Raw genomic sequence first — 23709 nt, forward strand, 5'->3', positions numbered from 1 at the left:
TTAATAAGACATGATTGAAAAGCCACAACAACAGAGACAGCGGATCTGATGGAGGAACCAGGACTTTGTTTTTTAGCTCTGGACTCATGACAAAGCCTGGACCAGCAAACCTGTACACCTCTGTCTGCAGGATGATAGTTGTCAGTGTTTTCAAAAACTGGTAGATCTCAGACATGTTGCAATGACTTAATGGTTTGGGCACAAAACACTTATTGTAAAGGGTTAATGTACTAAAAAGAAGTTAGAAAAACTTTGCAGTTTGGGTTAGAATAACAACTTTATTGAGATAAGGGGACCATTGGTGCCATGGTTACAGTAATGAACATGTGGTAAGGGGATGTTCAAGTCTAATGTTTTGCTGATGTAAAGAGAAATTATGAGATTTATCTTCAATTATTTGCAGTTAAAGTCAAAACAGAAGCCTCATTGGTTCATACTGAAACAGACATTTATTTTTGTGAGTCTAACTGAAGTGGTAATGATTTGACTTGTTTGTTTTAGGTGTGAGGCTTCATTACTAGTAAAGCGTGTTTATCATTGTTTTAAATAGGGATTGGGCCATGTACCCAATAAGCCACCACATTCAGGGAAATGAAGGTACATGTTGAATAACATTATAAATAATCATGTTCTGTCATTTTTCTTAAATTACCATCACCTCCTACACACTGACCTCTCACTATACACACCAGCCCGTGGGTGCAGGGGCAGGACAATTATATGTGGCCTTAATGTCTAGGCATTTTTTACCTATACAGTCTGTCTTCGTGTTTTAGGCAGCCACTGTCTCCATGGTGAATGTCATTAGAGCAGGATTTCAAGGTGCTAAGCATTAAGGTCCCCCCTCTATCTCTCAGATACCCCTGCAGCCACCCATTGCCGGTTCAGCCCTTGTCAGTACCTGGATTCAGAGCTTTCATTCATTAGGCTGGGATTTCTCATGTGCTAAGCCAAAGCGAAGGCCAGCGCTATCTCAGATTTTACGTGCAGACACCTCCAGACATCTGTTCACCAACCAAGAGTCTGGCAGCTCAATTAAACCTGGAATATCTGGATACCGTGCTGCTCTACATGAATCTACATTAGGATTCCTCTGAATGGTTTAAGTTGTCAAGCTGCCAGCTGCACATTTTCACCCCTGTTATCTCTGGTTTTTGGTCAAGTCCTCATATGAATTCACGTCTATCAGTGAAGAAAGTTCAAACCCCGATCACATCATATATTTTCTGTAATGTGGTGACACGAAACCTTACCTTGTTAATGATATTTCTGTTGTCGACACTACATTGTTTTTGGTGCCACACAATAGATCTCATTACAGTTAAAGGCACATTAAAGGACAATTCCTGGCGAATTCAACTCTGGGGTGTACTTTCCTAACATTTTAGGTCTAGAAGAAGGAATCTGAAGATTTTCAGTTTAATGTCTCCTGTTTTGCAGTAGTTGCGTATGTCCCCGCATCGCCACGGCAGCAATGAATGGGAGTGGATGTAAGTTCCGCTGTTTAGGCTGTTTACAGCCCTCAAAGCCGCAATTTTTTTCCACAGACAGCGTCAGATGGCGACTCAAACATGAACCGAGAAGTTTATTTACTTCAAGCAAGCCGACATGTTTGTAAAAGTCGATCTAATTCAAAGTCTCCCGGAGTCTCGCGCGAGACCCAGTTGCCGTGCGCGGTGCATTCGGGCGCATACCGTTTGTGTCATAAACACAGGAATATCAACTCTTGACTTGCTTCAAGTGTACATTTCTTTCCACAGACAGCGTCAGGTGGCGACTCAAACATGCGCCGAGAAGTTTTTTTTAACTTCAAGCAAGTCAAGAGTTGATATTTCTGTGTTTATGACACAAACGGGAGCTTTCCCACTGCTCCTGAACACACACACACACACAACATTTTTTAATATAGTAGGGGTCCCTGCTTCATCTCCCCATCAATTTGGGGGTTCTTGGCCTGAAAAACGTTGAAGACCCCTGACCTATGGCATAATTATAGTGTCATGAGGCACATTTTTATGATATGATGGTTTTAAAGTTGTCATTATCTAATGTTAACCTTCAGTATGTAAAACATCATAAAATGCTTCTGGTTCAGGATAAAAATGTAAAAAAAAAAAAAAAAGAAGAAGAAGAAGAAAGAAAAAGTACAAGCATCAGTCTCAAACACTATATAGGGCATTCATGATTAAACATGATGATAAGAATAGGCTATAAAAAAAATAATATAAAAATAAAAGTGCCCCATTTCTAAGCATACATTGTAGCATACATTGCTACATAACCAAACCCCCCTAATAAAACAATTACCCTTTTGACCCTTTAAGAACTACATAGATGGTACTTACTGAGAGATCTTGTGCAAACTTGCAATTTTTCAAGTTTGTTGTTTACCAGTGTGACGGCAGCTGCAATAAAGTAAATTTTATACTATTTTGTTTTACTCCTTACAGTACAGTATGTGTCAAACATAAAACGACACGTGTCGATCAGGGAAATCAAACCTCCTTGCGTATGTTCAAGTGTGTCATCCTGTCAAACACATCAGTCTGGTCTCCGGGCCTGTGATGTGACAGTGTGAGTTCATATTACAGTATACGAGCCAATCCATCATCACATCTGTCAGTGCAGCTGCAGGGTAAACAGGATTATCATCAAGTAACCTCCCGTCAATGACCGCACAGCTACGATAAGTCCTCACGACTCTCCAACACCTTGTCTCACACACACATACACACACTCACACACAGAAATACACACATACACAAATCAGTTTTTCATCCATCACAGCGCTCTGGCAGAGTTCAAACTCTGTCAGCCAATTATGAGATAAGGCCTGACGTTAGGGTGGACCTCTCTTTGCTGTGACCATGAGCTCTCTGATCTCGTTATCGAAATGTCCATGGCAGTTCAAATTAACGCCTCCACACTTGTCCACCGCGGTCAGCTGACACACATACACACATATACTGGTCACCATTTCTAATCAGAGGAAAATTAATTACCCGGGGTTGGACAAACAAAGCGGCCTTTTTCATCTTTTTTTGTCTGTTTTTTCTTCTTCTTCCTTTTTTCCTCTGTTGCTCGGAGTCTGGTTGTTGGCAGAGTAATATTGACAGATGAGGAACACAAAGAGGACTAAGAAGCAAAATGAAGGATTTGCGGGTCTTTAGAGCGTGCACGCTCAAAACGCCAAAATGAGCCATATCTATAAACTTATAGATTCCCTATTAATAGAGCACAAAACAGCTTCCCAGTGCAGTGCAAAGAGGTAGCAAGCTGGATTAAACAGCAAAGAGGAGAGGAGTGGAAGGGAGGAAAATATAGAGAGATAATGACAGGTTCATAAAAAAAGAAAGAAAAAGAGAAAGAGTGTGTTTGGTTGGTGTGCTGCAGCATTAAATGAAGACATGGAGCCACATTACCATATTAACGAGGCCCAGGTAGAAACACACGACTGTGCACGACTTACAGTAAAACGCACACAAACTATAAATACTCTCTCCAAACTCTCTCTCACACACACACACACACACACACACACACACCCTCCACATACAGAGCTCACCCTCACACACTCCACCTTCTGCACACACAGTCACCCACTTACCCACTCACTCACTCCACCTTTGAAACACACTCGCTCACACACGCTCACACACACACACACACACACACACACACACACATCCCTCCACCCTCGACACACACCTTCCACCCCACCCCTTCATTAATACTTTCCTCTCTAAAGCGAAGGAGAAAGCCCTCCAATTATAAGCGACTCCTCAGCAGACGGGCTCAGCGCTGCATTTATTAGGAGCTCATTTGGCTAAGCAGGGCTAAACACAGCGCGTCGCGGAGAGGTGGGCGGCAGGAGCGGAGGGGGTGGGGGGGGTGGGGGGTGGGAGAGATGGGTAGTTGTGGAGGTGATGAGGAGGTGGGGGGGGGTGCACAAGGAAGATGCACCCTCTGTGTGTGTGTGTGTGTGTGTGTGTGTGTGTGTGTGTGTGTGTGTGTGTGTGTGTGTGTGACATTAAAGGGAACATCCCTGTATTCTGTCCTAATCCAAACTGATTTGAGATGGGGGGGGGTGTGTGTGTGTGTTTGAGACGCAGTGCTGGATTATTTGTTTATGGTTGGGGAGGATGGCGGCGGAGGAGGGGGTGGGGGCACCTCTGCTTCCCCAGATTTACCGTCTTATACCGTCTCGCGGCTCTTAATCGCCTCTCTTCCCCCAAACACAACCCATTTACAGTTCAAAGCGGAGCAGCCAGAGCCTATATCTATTGCCGGCTATATTATGATTAGTATTAATATCATCACCATATTCAAGGCTGAGAACGAGTCTCAGAGGGGGAACAACAAGGAGGGGAGGGCTGATCACACACACCCCATACTGTTGCTGCCCAAATATGGCGGCTCGCTCTTTGAACGCGTGACCTTAGCGAGGAGTCGTTCCTCGCTCTAATCAGAAGTGCAGCTTTGCCAGGTTTGGAGGGTTAGAGGTGTTACTCAGCACTTTTTACAGATGGATTTTTTTTTTTTTTCCCCATGTTGGAAATAAGACAAAGTCTGCTTCCTCTCTGCTGCTTTTCATTTTGCGTCCTGGAGACCTTGAAGCAAGCAGCTAAAGTATGGTAAATAATTTGAATAGCAGGTGGCTGAGGCTGTAACCTTGCCGGCAAATTTTCTTTAAAAAAAAAGAAATCCGACTTTTCTGACTGCAACAGCACTTTCTCTGTTTAAATACCACATAGTTCATTTCTATTAGCACCACAGGGTCATTTACTGAATGTAGGATACATATTTTTTCAGTCTGGGAACCTTGAGGGGGAAAAAAAACCTAATTGTCTGCAGGTTAGCACAGCACTGTAACGCCAACTTGGTCATCATGGTCTGAAGTGCATCAGTTTTGCAAGTTTTTTCATTATAATGCTCAGTTAAAAAATCCTTACTGTACGTTCACACCAAAAGCTTCCAAAGCGTCAAAAACGCTCGAGGCTGGGCGTCAGACAAGACAGCTCCCAAAACTGCAAATATTTTCAGCCGCTTTGGCCGCTCGTCACGTGACTGACGTCAAAGTTCGATCGCGCTGGTCATTGGGGAGCCGAAATACAAAAAAAAGAAAAAAAAGGCAGCCGACGGACATCTCTATTCTGACAGGCTGCCGCCGGTTGCCGCTTAACCACGTCATAGCTAATTACCCTAAAGTTAAACCTGGCTCAACTTCTCATCTGGTGACGCTTTGGACGCTTTGGACGCTTTGGAAGCGCGGCAACGCCTGTTGACGCTTTGGACGCTCAGTGTCGCCGGGCTCTCATTGAAAATGAATTGACTTCCGGCGTTTTTGACCCTTTGGAAGCTTTTGGTGTGAACGTACAGTTACAGGGTATTGCCTCACACAAATGACCATAATGCAGCAGCTGTTGCAGGTGCTTGACTCTAGCTATTAACCAAGACAAAACAAAGACAAACAAAGACTTTGAAATCTGAATTTGATAAAAAAAAAAATTCTCGGGCTGACCCCAAAAAATCGAAGCTTGGTAGCCATGGTAATCGATCATGAAGTTCGTGATTGATTTTTTTTTTCTTTTTTCCTTTTTACACCGGTTCTCACCGGCAGTTGTTACAGTGAAATGAGTAGGCTATGCAGTGTTTCCCATACATTCATTATGTCCGCCACGAATAGAGTGAGGGCGGAATGGATGACATGAAGTCTGTAGGATACATAACACTTTTGTGGCAAACTGAGACATGCATCCATTTTCTTTTTCTTTTTTTAAAATAATCCCCCCAGAGAAAAGTCAACACTGTCACAGTAATAAACAAACTCTAGTCGGTTTATCTAACTTGAGAAACCTAACACAGGGTTTAACTTACGCATTTCTCCATGGGATCTGACATGTACAGTCAGCAAAAGTAAAAGGCTGCTTGAAAGATGAATCAGATATTGCATTTCTTACTGTATGACCATGGTTTGTTCTTGCCTGATCGGATTATGTTTTCAAATTTTTATTGAAACTCAAAGATCATCGAGGGTGAAGCTTGCAGTAGGGCATCCAACTAAAACAAACAAGATTTGGGTAACATTAATACATGTACAAACAGAAGTAAAAAAAAAAGAAAAAAGTAAGAGATCAAAGCTACAAACACTGAAACCTTCCAGTGAATTCACATATTTAAAAAGCTTGGGTGAAGTTTTGTAAATGTTTTCTAGCGTATCTCTCCAAGTAGTTAACAGGAGATTAGGATTTAGATGGAACAGTATTGCAAACACCAGGAGGTAGAGAAAAAGGTTAAAGGTCGCAGCTGGAAAAAAAAAACATGTCGAGAGAAATAAGCAGCAAGAGAGAGAGAGAGAGAGAGAGTGATGAAACAGCAAACACACACACAGATGGATAAAGTAAAAGGCAAATTAACGAAAACACATTCATGAAAAAAGTGTAAGATTTCCAGAGAGACAGATAGAGCTGGATGGGGAAGATTAAAAAAAAAGGCAAGGATAATAATTGCCCTCCCTCTGTGGCACTCTGGTTTTTAAAGTGTGTTTTTACGTGTCTGCATCGTCGTGCTGCACAGCGAGCATCCCTGGCGTGGTGCCAAACTCCATCTCTCCTCACCAGGCCCAATAACCACCCAGCTATCTGCACCTGCTCCAATTATTATCCTATTAGCAACAAATACCGCACAATTACCGCCAGAAACCCTCACACCCAGGCCGCCGCAGGCTGTAAAAACCCAGGCAGAGAGAAATTAGCGGGGAGCAGCAACAGCAGCGATCAGACAGCAATTAATCAGCAGAGACATCTCTCAGTGTGGGGAATATAGGCAGATGCCCAGCACCTTTAGCTGTGATGCAAGGGGGGGAGGGAGGATACAGATGTGGTACAGAGGAGAGGAGAGGAGATTTTTATTGCTAGTTTCTGTTGCACAGATGGAAAATCATGGTCCTTGAAAAAACCATTCAAAACGCACCCATGTGAGAGATGACCAAGCAAAAACTGGGTCTGGACTGACGTTGGAAAAGATTCACAGATCCATGTTTTTGACTAAAAGATGGAAGTGACTGCGACTTTGACTTTTCATTTTGGCGCACATGTGGAGGGGGGCAACGGTGTTAATTATCAGAAAAATGTTATTAAAAAGAAAAGTTCCTCTGCCAAAATTTTTATAAAGAACTTGTGGTTTATAGAGCGAGAAAGAGAGGTTGATCTCGGGGTGTGATGGAACAGCCCCTGAACTTGATGAACTCAATCCACCCCATCTATCTGCAGTTTTCATTATAAATTACTGAAGAAATAAACCACAAAACAGGCAGATGTTAAATGTTGAACCTTGGCCAACTGTAAACTCCTTCATCACGGCACAAATACTGCAGAAACACAAGGACAGAAATCCCAACGCACTTCAGAAATGTTCAACTCACCATCCCGAGTCTTACGAAAAATGAACCAAAAACTTGTCCTAACTTCTGTGTAAAGTTTTTGAGTCATGACAAAGCAGTGTTTCATCAGGTCGCCGTGACCTTTACCTATGACCTTTGATAATCGAATTCTATTCAGTTTTGTCTTCGAGTCCAGGTGAACGTTTCTACCAAATGGCGTTAGTATGATGGAGCATTAGGGTGTGTAAAGTGTAAAGTGGCAATTTTATGAGAAAAAAGCAGCGATTTCCTCCAAGTCCACCTGGTTCTTTCTGCAGAATAGATGCATTTTCTTGCATATTCTTTTCAAAGTCCTGATACTGATGACAATGTGGTGCTTATGTGCCAAAAGATTAACTATCTCCTTGTTTGTGAAACCTACACTTCACGAAATGCTCCTACTTAAAATATATGAAATACTCACAAATATAAAGAACACGTTTTGTATTAGGGCTGTCGATCAATTAAAATATTTAGTGGCATGTGTCCGCAGTCAATCACGATTAATGACCCTTTTTTTTAATTCGCTCAAAATATAGTAAAGAAATAACTAACTGAAAACAACAGCAAATACTTTCCAGAAACTCGCAAAGGCCTCACTGCATTTGGCATAAAAAAACATCCTCAAATATTACCATGACAGTGCCAGCCAAATGGGAAGGGTTAGCAGAGATTCATTTCCAGCTACTGATTCAGACTGCAGGTTGAGCCAAAGGCCAAAAATAACACAACATGTGCGAATTTGCAACGATGTGTTATCATTGTGTTAACTTTGACAGCCCTGGAATTCACATAGTAATCAGTTATGAAGTTAATAATCCAGTGAAAGACTTGAGACAGTCACAGAAGACATGACAATGAATTCATTATATCATCATTTCTAAAACTGATGGAAGCAAAAACCACAGAAAGACTAAAAGTTTATCAGACTGTTTGATCAGCATCTATAGATTCTCATCGATCGCCAATGTGCAGATGATGATGATTTACTAGTAGGAAATGAATTAATCTCTATCTATTATAACTATTTGGTTAATGTGACCTTAGATCCTCGGTCAAAACTAGTGATTAATTCTTTACATCTGGATTCAGTGGAGGAAAAATCCCCCGGTAGTGTGTGTTGTCGGCTGCCAGAACTCCCCGTGTACACAGCCAAACATCAGCAGTTTGCCGGCTGATCAAAAGCACCGCAGAGCTTCGGGTAAAACAAAATACATGTTGTTCATGTCTGAAAGTTGATGCAAATTGCCGCCCAAATTGCTCTTTTCTTCTTTTATTTCTTGATGTTTTGATGTGTGTTTTGGTCGTATTTATGTTTTATGTTCTGTCATGTCTTTCCATCATCGCCTTGACATCCTGGCAGACAAAGATTACAGGCAAGGTGCCAGAATAAACACTTCACCTGACAACAACATCCCAGCTGTCGCTGCCTCGTCCTGATAGGCTGAAGATGTCCGGCTGATACAAAAGCAAAACTCAAGTAAAAGAAGAAAAAAAAATGCTCCCAGCATGCCAAAATATACCTGCTGCACTCACACTCACACACTCTCTCTCTCACACTCACACACATGCACTCACACACACACATGCACTCACACACAAATGAAACCCACTAGTATTCATATTCAAATGAAAATTCTTATCTTACAAATTGTGGCTGTTCCCTTCAGTTGCTTTTAATGCATGTCGGAGAGATTGAAAAGTAGGTGAGCAGAGAGAGGGAGAGGGAGAGAGAAAGAGAGCGAGAAGGAGGGAGGGAGGGAAAGAGAGAGAGAGATGCTGAAAGGAGAATCACATCCTCTCCCCAACAATTTATCAGCCGAAAATTTGACAAACAGACAGACAGACTGACCGACAGACAAATTTCTTTTGCGGGCCCGTTAGCCACGCCCATGATGGCTGTCAAAACAGCAGTTAGGAGGAGAGAGAGATAGAGAGATGGAGCGACAGAGAGAGAGAAGGAGAGGGCTGCTTGTCTTTCCTTTAATGAAACAGTGGTGTGCTTTTGGAGACAGTTAAAGCTGACAGAGGCACTCAAGTTCTGGCCAGAGGTCTCACTCAACACACACACACACACACACACACACACATACATGTTACCAACAGTGGACTGTCAAACTATGCCGAGTACTATTTCTAGTCATCAAAGCAAAAATTATTTAAGGTCCTCCCTTCAAAATAAAACAGCAAAACTGCTTTTGTAATCTTCTTTTAAAATCTGTCAGAAGGGGACTCGATGTCTGTCAGGGAGGACGCGACCACGGCCTGTGGTGAACACAGACGTATGAAAAGATACACAAGAGCACTGTGTAACAAAACTGTTTTTTTTCTCTTCTTCTTCTTTTTTTAACACTTCAGCATCACACTTTGATAAATTATATAGGCTAAATACATACTTAGGCCCAATCCCATCTTTACCCCTTCACATTGAGGTTAGGGGTATCCTGCTGGTTCTCTTTTGTGATGTTCACCCACTCAATTCAGTTTTGATACAGGATTGTAATACACAATTTTAAAGTGACTAAAGAGGAGGAGTTTTGGAAAGTGAAGTGTTTTCACACTACATTTCCCATGAGCCTCCGTGCGCACGGACCAGCGAAAGCATTTGCCAAGAATATTTTCATTCATCAAGAACGAAAGTCGGAGGTTCGAAGACGATCAGACAGATACCATCGTAGTTCCGACCATGAACGATGCCAACCAGCGATTCAGCAACGTTATTCCCATGACCCGCCAGGCGTCCGGGAAACCCAAACTAGGAAATTCTGTGCGAGTCGACCACTAATAATAATATCAAAATAGCCTAACTATAAAGACAAAACAATATATTTATCAAATAGCCTATGGTCCCATTAACAAGCGTGAGTAACGTAGATTCATCCACATTAATATGAGACTCTTTTATAACCAAAAGCAAACTTCTTGGGGTCTCTTTAAACCGATTTTGTATTGGAAGTGAATTGGTGAGAGCTATTAAAATATAATACTGGGCAACAACTTCAGGCATATGACTCTGTCTAGGGAGCAGAGAGGCCAAGATTAGCTTTAACTGATATACACTTTTAACCTAGAACTATCACCCTTTTGTTTTTTAAACCATTCAGTAATGGTAATGTGTGTTGGTGCACTGTTGAAGCTCATTTAGGGACTGTTCGTTATTTATCATCAGTGCCACCGGAGGGATTCACGGGACTTTTTTTTTTTTTACATGACCCCCCTGTCGGAGTCAGTAAATTTTAACATGACCCTGCATAAGCCTTATCAAAAGATACATGCCCCCCCCCCCCCCTCCGGCCACCGACACGTGACATCGCATCACGTAGCGCGTGACACTACATTATTTCATTTTGACAACTATGTGTGCAACACCTTCTGTGCCATTTATCAGCTGTTATTAAAACCCAACTCATCAATAACAGAATCGCGATTTTGGACCAGCTCACATTACACAACAAGCCATTAACAATTAATCCACACTCAAACCGAAGCAACAATAATGTGAACCGTACTCAACAACAACGTATTATTACAAGGTTTACGACAGATATGACAGACAACTGTGTGTGTGTGTGTGTGTGTGTGTGTGTGTGTGTGTGTGTGTGTGTGTGTGTGTGTGTGTGTGTGTGTGTGTAAGAAAGAGAGGGAAAGAGAGAGAGAGAAAGTAGATAAAACCAGCTAACTGTTAGCTACCGTAGCTCAGGCGTCGGTCTACCGTCAGGTAAAAGCTGCCGTTTATTCCTCAAATGTAGTTCATGAAGTTGTACAGTTATTCATCACTGCGGTTGAATTAGCCGCTAAACTGCTGGACGCGAAAACCGAGGGGGCGTCTGTTTGTTTACAATTCACAAAAGCAACGTGAACGTACGTGCTGCTCAGACTATGTAGAGTTACGCAATGAGGCAGGCAGGCAGCGTAGCCTCTGTATGGTACTGAAGTTAAACTCACTCACCCATAAAAGACGCGCTAAGCCGCGGACAGAACCCTTATTGAGTTCTTGGCGAAGCGGTTAGCATCGTCGCCTGTGGTGCAGGAGACCCGGGTTCGAAACCAACTCAGGGCAGATCAAGACAACATGAAATAACGTTGTGATTCGGGGGCCGTTGCTCTCATTGTCAGTGCTTGCAGCTTTGAAATGTCCCGTTTTTGTTTTGTTTTTATTTTCTGCGGGCATTGCAGTGTCCTCCAGACAAAATGTTGAATGACCCCCCCTCACTGACCTTTTTTTTTTAGTGGACCCACCCCTCAACAAAGAATATTATGACATGACCCCCCCCCATTTTCCTCCGGTGGCCCATTCCATAAATAACGAACGGTCCCTTATAATCTAGAAATGGAACTGTTTCTGTACTTACTGTTCCTCTGGAGCCGTTGGAGCCACAGTGGAGATGACGCGTCCTGGTCCGTGTGCAAAACATGTTTCCATGGCAGCAGAACGTCCTGACTGAGCACGAGCTAGCACCTCTCCTGCAGCAGCAGCAGCAGCAGCAGTAGTGACAGCGTCCGTAGCAAACTATCAATAAAATCCACAAACTATAATAAACTCTCTGTCTGTTAATCATTTATGTTCATATTATTCAGTTCATACTGACTCAGAACTTGAAGCTCGGTAGAAAACGTATTTCCAGCTAGCCTGCTAACAACAGGTTGTGCTAATTTAACGTTAGCATTAGCAACATCACTGACTGAAAACTAAACACGACTCGTTCACCCATTTTATAGGACACACAAACTTATTAAAAAAAATACCGAGTGTGTTAACTACATGAACTACAGTAACTTATTAACATACAAATAATATAATGTCTCGGTATTTTTCACCGGTTACGCTACAGTAAGTTAATGCTCTTGTTCCTAGGTTCCTACGCACTCCGTTAAGTCCCGCCCTCCTCCGAATCCGATAGGTTACAACGTTCACCTTCAACTTGATTCTGATTGGCTGCTGGTATCAGACTGACACCTGGCTAACCAATAAACAAACAGGAAATGAAAACGAGAAGTTCAATGTCTACTTAAAACAGAGGACATTTTTTAGATCTTACCGAAATTATACATGTTTCCATATCAATAATCCAAACACAAATTACTTCTCACGAGTGATAACTGAAACTAGGTCATATTTCAAAATCGTCTGTGAAAAATATTACTAAACAGAAATATAGATTAAAGAAATGATATCCAAACAAAAATCAGCAGGGCCTTTCACACCAACATTTTCAGGACCACACAACAAACAAATTTCCCAGCATGCTTAAAATGCCCCAGCTAGATGGCTGCACAGATTACCAAAGAGACACTGTATGAATGCGTTTAAGGATTTTAAAATTAGGACAACTATTTTATTGGAATGTTACACAGCAAAAAATGTGACATGTCCTTTGGTCTTTCACACACTGAGTTCTTTGACATCACTGTGCATGTGCATGTGCATGTGCACGTGGCCTCAGGCTAGACCAGACAGCAGGTCAACAAGAATTCTTCCAAAGTCTCTCCGTCTGTTTTTCAGTCCTCGTCCTTGTGTGTCTCACTTTCTCTGTCTCTGTCTTTTCTGTCATTTTTAAATTACATCAAATTAAATGTTCTAAATATTCTGCTGTATAACTGGAGGACTTGTGAGGAACAACAGCCATTCATGTTTGGTACTGGAGTAAATAACAAGTGTCTCTCTACTTTAGTGCCAATATAATTTTATGGTGATGAAATAATGATAGTGGAAAGAAAGTATACTCTCAAAATGTTTTCACAGTTCTGTACGTAACATAGCTTGAAATTGGTGAACAGGTTTTATCCATGTATAATTTATCATCATCTACCAATAACGTCTTGACTTTCCTTGGCTCCTGCAAAGGTCGAAGGTCACGCTCTTGGTGACAGCATATAATACAGTTTTGTCTTCATTTTTGGCACAAATCACCACTTGCACTTGAGAATGAACTGCTTTGGTGATCAAAGGTCAACGTCAGTGTGACTTTAGCTTTCACACAGCAATTATGACATAATTTCACACAAATGGTTCATATTTTATGAGTTTCTGGATGTGACCTGAAATTAGCACGCTACTTTTGAATAACATTTCCACCTCAATCTGTCCTACTTTCCAAGTTTTGATTGGTGTGATCATTACCTTTCTTTTAGAGCTGTCCGGATGTTGGGATTATTGTTCAAAAATAGGAATTATCCAGGTTCAGCCAACAGAGAGAAGAAGGAGCAAGTGGTGGAGCTTCGTAATCTCCTTTAGCTAACCTGAGAACCTTGACATTTATTTCATTTTTTCTTAACTTTTCTCCAGTAGATTTCCAACTCCAACTGTACTTGTAAAATATAGAAAACCAATGTCAATCCAACACAGCAATAAATAAAATCATTAAACGTCACTTCAGAGGTTAAAAAAAAGAAAGAAAAGAAGAAGTTTCTCTGAAAGAGCTGTGACCTGAGTGGTGCAGGGTCACGGACCTGATGAACACCGAGGTTCAAACACACAAGTGCTGCAGTCAAACATATACTCAGACAGAGGTTGTATAAAAAAGACAGTATTCAAAGGCTGAATAAACTTCTGTCGAGTCCGTATACCTGACTTTTTGATCGGGATGAGTAGTCAGAAGGTTTCTCCTCCCACAAGGCTCCTCGGACGAGATGAAGGTTGTTGTATAAACAGTCAAAAGTCACTGACCTGTGCGAGAAATCAATTTTAGAGATTTATTGATCGACTTTGAGACTGAAAACTGACATGCAGCAAAGGACCGCAGGTGCAATCGAACAGGGGGCGCAGCAGTGAGGAAGACAGGCTCTGCATATGGGGCGCCTGCTTTACCTGCTGAGCTATTTGACGCCCCTGACTCAGCTATTTCTGTTCACTTTCCTCTCCCAACTTTTGCCTCCTGCAAACACAAGGGAACGGTGGCCCAGAAGGGTCAACACAATTCAAAAGCCACCACACAATACATGGCAACAACAACACAAATACCCACAATATTCATGTAATCATGTTGCAATTCTTGCATTTGTGTTGTGGCTTTCGTATTGTGCTGACCCCTCTGGGCCACCTTACAACAGGCACATGAATGGTGTTTTGACATTGCATAATGTATTTCTGACTGAGATTAGGTGTTTTGATTTTTTTATTATTTTTTTTTTAAATCACTTACTTTGGAGTATCTCTTTTTGTGTAGAAAATCAATCTGACCTTTATTCAAGGTCACTTATCCCAGAATAGAGAAAGTCTCCTTGACTTTGAGACTGAAAACTAAACGTTCATACAGTACGGTGTGGCAGTACATCAACCCACACACACACAAACAAACATACCTCATCATCCAGAGAACAACAACAACCTGCATGTGGCACAACTCATTGTGGAAGAGAAACATAATATTTCACATGTAAAAAAGCCGCTAATCTCCTCTTTTCCTGCCTTTCCTTTCCTTTCCATTGCGTTCCTTTCCTTTGCGTTCCTTTCCTTTCCTCTCCTCAGCTTCCAGTCACCCAACAACACAAACACATCAAATGAGGCCTGCTCATTGTTTCAGATGCAAATTTGGACCGGAATCAGAATTAAATAAATGTCTCCCTTTATACAACGTTGCTGCCTTCATAAGTGACTCATTCACACACAATAGAAGAAATGTCTCGTTTTACGGAGACACAATGGCTCTTTGGCAGCTTTTGTCCCCCTCCAGCTCCCCACCTCATTCCCCTCTTGACAAAAAAATAATAAATAAATAAAGTACATCCCAAAATTTTCAAGAACTCTTATTATTACTAATCGTCATGCGGAGGCGACCCCTTACATGTGCATCATTGGAAATGAGGGAAGTGTCACGAGGAGCAATGCTGTCTTGTTCACTCTGAGTGAGTGGATAAGTGCTACATGTCAGCATCATGTTTAAAGACGCGCCGCATGATATCTTTGTCATCGGGGCCGACAGAAATCACGGTTGGAGACGAGCGGCGCGCTCGCTTGTCACAACAAACTCCTGCAAGAGGGGCGCACGGCGCGATGGAAAGCTGTAATTTAGAATCAAATTAATTATCTATGACTTCAGTAAGTTTGTCAGAGCGACGAAGACGTGACGGCTCGGGACAGAAAATGTTAATGTTGTGTAGTAAATTACTGCGGCTCCCAAAATTATTTCAGCTGTTGGGGAAATGTAACAAGATGGAAAGAAAGGCCTAATTTAATTTGTAAAGTACATGTGGAGATAATAGGATGGCACCGGATGATGTGTTAGCTGTACCGTTTATGGAAATGACAATGCAGAAAAGTGCACAAAGGGCCCTGTCAGATCGAGAAGAGTTAGTATCACAGAGGATTACTACGACCCAGCATGTCTCGCCTGTTCAAGCTCCTGAGACAAGGTCAGGATGTGAAATTAATTTTCACGATAAACCTGAAGAAAACTGACTACAGAGCAGGACAAACAAGATTAATGTATCAGATTTATGGATAGAATCTATAGGTTAATTATGGTTTATGTAATTCTGCACATCATGTCTATTGGTTATTATAACGTCATCGTCAGTGACACCTGAGGACTGGGAACAGGACGTCACTAAATGGGTTTCAAAGTTTTATATTTCTTTTTTTTTTAGTATTTCTTGGGCTTTTTAGGCCTTTAATGGATAGGATATGACATGCAGCAAAGGACCGCAGGTGGAATCGAACAGGGGGCGCAGCAGTGAGGAAGACAGGCTCTGCATATGGGGCGCCTGCTTTACCCGCTGAGCTATTTGACGCCCCTGACTCGGCTATTTCTGTTCACTTTCCTCTCCCAACTTTTGCCTCCTGCAAACACAACAAGGGAACGGTGGCCCAGAAGGGTCAACACAATTCAAAAGCCACCACACAATACATGGCAACAACAACACAAATGTAAATTGTACCCACAATATTCATGTAATCATGTTGCAATTCTTGCATTTGTGTTGTGGCTTTCGTATTGTGCTGACCCCTCTGGGCCACCTTACAACAGGCACATGAATGGTGTTTTGACATTGCATAATGTATTTCTGACTGGGATTAGGTGTTTTGATTTGTTTATTATTTTTTTTTAAATCACTTACTTTGGAGTCTCTCTTTTTGTGTAGAAAATCAATCTGACCTTTATTCAAGGTCACTTATCCCAGAATAGAGAAAGCTCAACCCAGAATGATCCCTCACAGACATATCCCAGCATGCACTGGCGTATCAAAGTAAACAGAAAAACTTGTGTAGGGGGGAATCTCCACACAGAGAGGGCAAGACATCACACATCAAACCTCTTGGCTCATTAATCCACCGCAGCCTGGTGATTAAGTACAATTATAGTTGTGTGTTTATACAATTACACTGTGTGGGAATGTTTTTCCTTCTTGTTTACCTACACCACATACAGAAGTGAAGTCATGTCATAGCAGTGCGGTGATATTGGTTTGGATGATGTCCTTGCGGCATTAGTCATTTTTCGCATCCTGGAAAACTTTCATATCAGACATCTCTGCAGGTCACGAGTCAGCGTCCAATGAGCATGCAGGAAGTAGGTTATGTGTCCTTACTGTAATGTGGAGAGAGAGGACGTCTCAGTGGAAAGCAACCTGTAGCTCTTCAAATGACCACAAGAGGCAAGCTCCAAAAACAAGTCAAATCCTATGAACTCTAATATTACAGTAAAATCACAAAATGTACAGCAGAAACAAACATGTGTAAAGCATGAGGGATGAAGGTTGAGTTTTTATATCACTCACTCTTTAACCTTAAACACTGATAGATAGATAGATAGATAGATAGATAGATAGATAGATAGATAGATAGATAGATAGATAGATAGATAGATAGATAGATAGATAGATAGATAGATAGATAGATAGATAGATAGATAGATAGATAGATAGATAGATAGATAGATAGATAGATAGATAGATAGATAGATAGATAGAACTTTATTCATCCCGAAGGAAATTCTTGTGAAGCTCCAAGGGGAAATGTGCAAGGGAGATAAATAGGATACAAAGAGGAAGTATATGATAAAAATGTATCATACAATGTCAAAAACAATAGAGTGCAAAGGGAGCAACCTAGACATAGTAACATACTGTGCTACATAATTTGAGTGCAATACATAATTTAAAAATGATATAATACTAATGCAAAATTCAAAAGGTCTATATGGGCTAATGATAATGTCAGCGTCGTATGTGTAGGCAGTCATCAGAAACTTTGGCAGCTGAGCCAGGAGATGGACTTTAGTTCTGTTTGTGTGAACAGAGATTTTGAAGGTTTGTAACTTTTTCAGTAACGATCTTTCACCCGGCGAGAAAATCCATGTCCGAAACTTTTGCAGCTTCAGATTTCAGCTTTTACATTCAGCCTCTGACATCCCTCCTACTACAAGGTGAGACACTGTGTCTGTGTGTGTGTGTGTGTGTGTGTGTGTGTGTGTGTGTGTGTGTGTGTGTGTGTGTGTTTTTGTGTGTGCTGTTCCCTTTCATTCACAGTGAATTTGAAACCCAGACGCACACACACATGTATGTACACTCATATACACACATGTACACACAGTGTTCAGACTATAGTGGTATGAATAAAGCCCCTCAGGTGGGTAATAGAATAAAAATAAAAACTTTGCTTCTAATTCAGGGGGAAACTCAAACTTGAGAGAGAGAGAGAGGGATGGAGATGGAGAGGGTGGGATGGAGAGATAGAGAGAGCGAGAGAGAGAGAAACAGGAGGACAAAGAGGGAAAGAAAGTGAAGGAGAGCGAGAGAGATTTGGAGGAGGTTTTAATTGTTTTCCCATGATGCTTTGAGGAGGGCTCGGGGCTCAAAGCATCGGAGCAGAAAGCTGTTGGAGGGCCTATCGTCCTGGCAACCAAGCCTGACCCTTTAGCGCACACACACACACACACACACACACACACACACACACACACACACACACTGTGGTTCATTTGGAGTCTGACATCAGCAGGGAGGAATGCAGAGGGGAGGGGGGGAGGCGGGGGGACGAGGGGGTTGATTGGGATCAGGAGGCATTATGATGGAGGAGGGGGGTGATGATGATGATGATGAGGATGATGATAAAGAGGAGGAGGAGGAAGAGGAGGAGGTACGACATGAGGAAGAGGAGGATGAGGAGGATAAGCAGGAAAGTTGTTGTTCTATTAATTTACTTCCACACTCTACTCGTTAGTTTAGTCTCTTGACAGCGATCAACACGACGATAGAGCTGGTGTGTGTGTGCGCGTGTGTGTGTGCGCGTGTGTGTGTGTGTGTGTGTGTGTGTAACGTCCTCGTCACTTCAAAGACAGTGGGAATTCAAACTAGTGGGAAGTAAATTAAAGTGTCACTTTGTCATGTAAGATACAGTAGTGCCGTGCGGCGTGGGCCCCGTGATGATGACTCATCCTGTTGTAAATAATAAGTCAGAGTGACAGAGGTGGGAAGCAGTTTTTTTTTTGGGACAATTCAACTTCCTCTTCTTCTACGAGGTGATGATGATGATGATGATGATGATGATACAACACGGATACCAACTTACTTTCTGAATGGTAATAACTGTTATTAGTGACACCGAAGTAGTAATTTTCTGTGTTTCCTATTATTGGAGGAAATCTGTATTGTCACTGCAAAATGCTGTTTAAGCCCCGACTAAATATAAAACTGAGCTATAACACTGAATAACCAGCGAATAGACAATGTCACACAATAAGCAAAAAATCTTTTTCTTTTTCACATCTTAACTCCCAATTAAAGTTATAGGGGTGTAACGTTACATGTATTTGTATTGAACCGTTTTGGTACGGGGCGTTTGGTTCGGTTATTTGAGAATATTTTATTCATTGTAAGGCTTATTTTATATATTTTGTTTATTTGAGAATAATTTATTGAACTTATTAGGCAACAGTATTCTATTTTCTATTTTATTTTCATATTTTGTATAATGGTAAAATAATTACATTTGACTAAAACGTGTAAATTTGGTTTAGAAAAATTCCTAATAAACAACAAGCAAATTTATGTTTTGCATTTTGTTCCCTTACTGTACCGAAAATTAACCGAACCGATCCTAAAAACCGACCGATATACCTATCGAACCGTGATTTCTGTGTATTGTTACACCCCATAAAGTTATAATACTTGTATGTAACTTAAAATGTTTCAAAGTGAACATACAGGTACTTCTGTTATATGTTCTTTTGAGACATATTGATAAAGTTTTGATTCATTACCTCGTCCGTGAACATTATTTCTGTCAAACAGGCCTTTAAAGCCTTGTTAACTTATCTATTCAATGTTTTTTTTAATATATAAGACACTTGACATCCGATGCCAAGATGCTTGTGAAGGATATTTCCACCCAGTGAAGCTGCAGTCTCATAGAAACAGATTCAAGGTTTCATACGTCACATAACCTAAGGAAAATCAATCTTGTCAACACTGAGTTAGGCTGTCTTTACAGTACAGGCCTTGAAGCCCAATTCCAATTTGTTGTCTATATCCGATTTTTTCATCCATCTGTTTACATGTTCAATTGAAGTGACCTATGTCTGATATCTGCATTTACACCTGCTTTTCTTGTGCGAAACGACCCTCATGCTGTTGGCTACCAAAGCGGAAGAGGAAGTCCAGCTGCAGGTAAACAACAAACACCGTCATCAACTCACTGCAGAATTGTTTTAGAGGTAAATACAGAGGCTGCTTGCTGAAAAACTGTCCCCGACTGGAACACGCATCAGCGATTTTGCATGAATTTACCTCTAAAACAACTCTGTCTGGTAACGTTCTGTTATTATCTCATAGCGTGGTGAATGTGCAGGTCACAACTTGTCCACCAGAGCGTTTTGGAGTTGTTGGATTGTGTATTTGATGAGTTTGATGAGGGAAACCAAGAAATCCCATGAGCCTCCGTAGCGTAGCTCTGAGCAGCTCGCGGCTCTGCTCCGCCGTTCTAAAAATAGCTTGCACCAACAATTAAAGGTAACGAACCTACTGCTAAGACTATAGGGATTATGGCAATGGGCCAATTTGCCAAAATGTTGAACTATTCCTTTAATTATCGGGTTCTCATCGGACAGAGGAGAGATTTAAGGTGGACTTCTTGGAGTTCCAGCTGGTGGAGGACTGAGGCAGTAAATAATTGTTGATGCTTTCACACATGAAAGTGAAAACGAGTTATAAAACAAACCGAACCGTGCACACATGTTGCTCTCTCTCTCTCTCTCTCTCTCTCTCTCCTTCTCTCCGTCCGTCAGGTGGCTGCAGCATTTGGACCCTCTCTCTTCCTGTGAGAAGAGAAACTTGTGTTTGTCAGGGATGGATGGATGGAGGGATGGAGGGATGGAGGAAGGAGAGGAGGGAGAGTTCTTGGCTTCTTTGTTTCCAGGCCTTGATGTGTGACCAACAGCTCTCCCTCCTTTTCCTCCCTCCATCGTTCATACAGCCCAGCAGCTCCTCTCCTCTTTTTCTCCCCCCCCCTCTTTCTCTCTCTCTTTCTCTTTCTCCCCGTTGCTTCTTCCACTCTTCCCTAACTTAACCTCCATCACTCCCTGCTCTTTCACTTTGTCCCCATTTCCTCTCCTCTTCTCTTCTCTCTCCTCCTCTTCTCTCTCCTCTTTCCCTCTCTTCCTCTTCACCTCCTCCTCCTCCTCTTCCTCCTCCTCCTCCTCTTCCTCCACCTCTCCTCCTCTCTGCCCACCCATACTGTCTCCACGGGGAGCGGCTTCACACTGAGAATGAATCAAAAGGCAAAAGGAGAGAAATATCCTTTCAACACGCACGCACACGCAGACACACACACACACACGCAGACACACACACACACACACACACACACACACACACACACACACACGGACCAGAAGACTGTGTGGGAATGAACCAAGGGGCCTCGCTCAAATCCCTGTCTCTAGGCAACCAGCAAGGATATGCTGGGGGAACAGCATTAAAGTTGGAGAAAGAAACACACACCGCACACATATGGACACACTACAGATAGATACACACACACACACACACACACACACACACACACACACACACACACACACACACACACACTTTCAGTCTCACTTTCTGTGTGTTTGTCGAACCAATCAGAGACGTTGAGCGGTGAGAGACGGAGAGAAGGTGAGTGATGATGCGTGTTGTGATAGCGAGCGCAGAGAAATGATTAAGTGTCACGCTGAGTGTTGTGTTGTGTTGACCTTCAGAGTGTTGGACTCCAAACCAACACGATGCAGAGGTGAGCAAGCGCACAAGAATGTGTGTGTGTGCGTGCGTGTGAGTGTCAGAGAAGTTGTGTGTGTGTGTAAGAGCGTTAAAACTGAGTCGCAACAAACAGTCGCTTAATTGTGCTTATTTTGGATGTGTGTGTGTTTATGTGCATGCAAACCCAAATGCGTGTGCGTGTTTGAGTGTGTTTGTGCGTCCAAGTGTGTGTGTGTGTCTGCCACCTCTGCAGCTGGCCCTCCATCAGCAGATTAATAAGCTTTGTTGCCACGCCGACCGGAACCTAGTGACAACCATCCAGACCCCAAGGCATTATGGGTAACGGACTGACTGGCCGCAAGCTGGCCCTGTTTTTACAGCTCTGTTTTGTCCCATGCAGTGTGTGTGTGTGTGTGTTGTATGTGTGTGTGTGTGTGTATGTGTGTATGTGTGTGTGTATGTGTGTATGTGTGTGTGTGTGTGTGTTGTATGTGTGTGTGTGTGTGTGTATGTGTGTATGTGTGTGTGTGTGTGTGTGTGTGTGTGTGATGGTTAATTGCTCCTCTCTTGCCACTCTTCTCAATGACATCACTGCGGTCACAGATGTTTTTTTCCCACTTCTAGGACCCCTGGACACACACACACACACACACACACACACACACACACACACACACACACTCAGGAAACACTTCCAGCCCTTTGACTCGTTCTCTCTCTCGTCTCTCCTTCTCCTCTTTGTGTCTCTTTCTTCTTTCTTTCAGTCTTTCCTTTTCCTCCTTTCCTCTTCCTCCTCCTTCTTTCTTTCTTTCTTTCTTTCTTTCTTTCTTTCTTCTTTTCTCATTGTTCCACAACATTATGAAAAATAATCCAAGTCTGAAACAAAGAACATTTATTGTTGTAGCTCAGAAAAACATCATCTGTGAGTGAGTGAGTGAGTGAGTGCTTTTACTTTCCGCTGTGTTTCGTATCTAAAAGTTGCACATTGGTCTTTATTAACTCCTAACAGTGTTTGTTATTCAATATATGCTTAAATGTTAAACTATGTACCTAAAGCTCAGGAAACTAAACTGTAGATGTAAATTTAAGACGGAAAAATAATCTGTCACCTTGAAACTGATCCTTTATCATGAAGACGACACCTGAACTCTCCTCCCAAACCATCACCGTTGACTTTTCCTCTTTAAAATGTAACTTCTTCTTTATATTTCTCCATCTCTCTCTCTCTCTCTGTGGTCGTATACAGTCTTGACCTTGAGCAAAGTGCTGACCTTGTTGTCTGGAGCTTTGACACTTCGACCCCTTGTTGACTCTCACACTTTCTTTCATAACGTCGGCGTTCTGGGGCTTTTTCACGTTTTCATTGTCCAGTTTGTCGTCTTTTGAGTCTCTTACCTAATGAGAGTTATCAGACCAGGACCGTCCGAAGAGTCATGTTGAGACATTTCTGAAATTTAACAGATGCAAAACAAAAAAAAGAACATTTTGGTCTGATTTGATCCCAAACTACAGTCGGTGTGATGCTCGTTTTACGTCAGACCACAGCATTAAGGTCACATAGAGAGTTTTATAGTCTTTGTCCTCGACTCACCTCCCCCTGTTTTTTCCCTCTGTCTCTCGCTGTCACGTCACTTTTCACCACTTTCACCATCACTGTTTGTCTTCCTAACCGCTCTCTCTCCCTGTGTCTTTCCCTCTGTCGCACTTTCTTGTCTTTGTCACCAACTCTTACTACTCGTATCATGCCTTTCCTCACTCTGCTCCACTCGAGGGCCATGAAGTTGCAGTGCCCCCTGGTGGCAGAGCAGCGTCACAACACAGCACTGATTGAGTCAGACCCTGCAGAGGAGGAATATTCCTTTTCTTTTCTTTTCTTTTTTTTGTTAGTAGAGAGGCAGTTTATTGACATTTTTGTTGGGACCGGTGAGCAGATTTAACAGAAGCAGGTGTTTTTTTTCCAGCTGACAGGGAAGGTTTAGGAAGACAGATGCAGAGTTTCTTTAAAGATGGGAAATGTATAATCACAATGCACATGTCCATGTTCACACAGGAACACAAAATAAGCACGAAGCATGTTAACGTACAGTAGACACAGCGATCTGTAACCACAC

The 23709-nt window shown here is 42.1% G+C and overlaps 1 long non-coding RNA gene across 1 annotated transcript in view; it reads left to right on the forward strand.

Annotated features, from left to right (window-relative positions):
• The window catches only part of LOC146989094 (uncharacterized), a 176333-nt gene extending 154064 nt beyond the window's left edge, over positions 1–22269 (forward strand). Inside the window, exon 4 of the long non-coding RNA XR_015035743.1 lies at positions 22223–22269. This is a non-coding gene — a long non-coding RNA (uncharacterized LOC146989094). The remainder of the gene's footprint in view (positions 1–22222) is intronic.
• Positions 22270–23709: the final 1440 nt, after the last annotated feature.

This window comes from Trachurus japonicus, chromosome 4, assembly GCF_045865225.1.
Source record: "Trachurus japonicus isolate A0001 chromosome 4, Traja_1.0".
NCBI classification, from domain to species: Eukaryota; Metazoa; Chordata; class Actinopteri; order Carangiformes; family Carangidae; genus Trachurus; species Trachurus japonicus.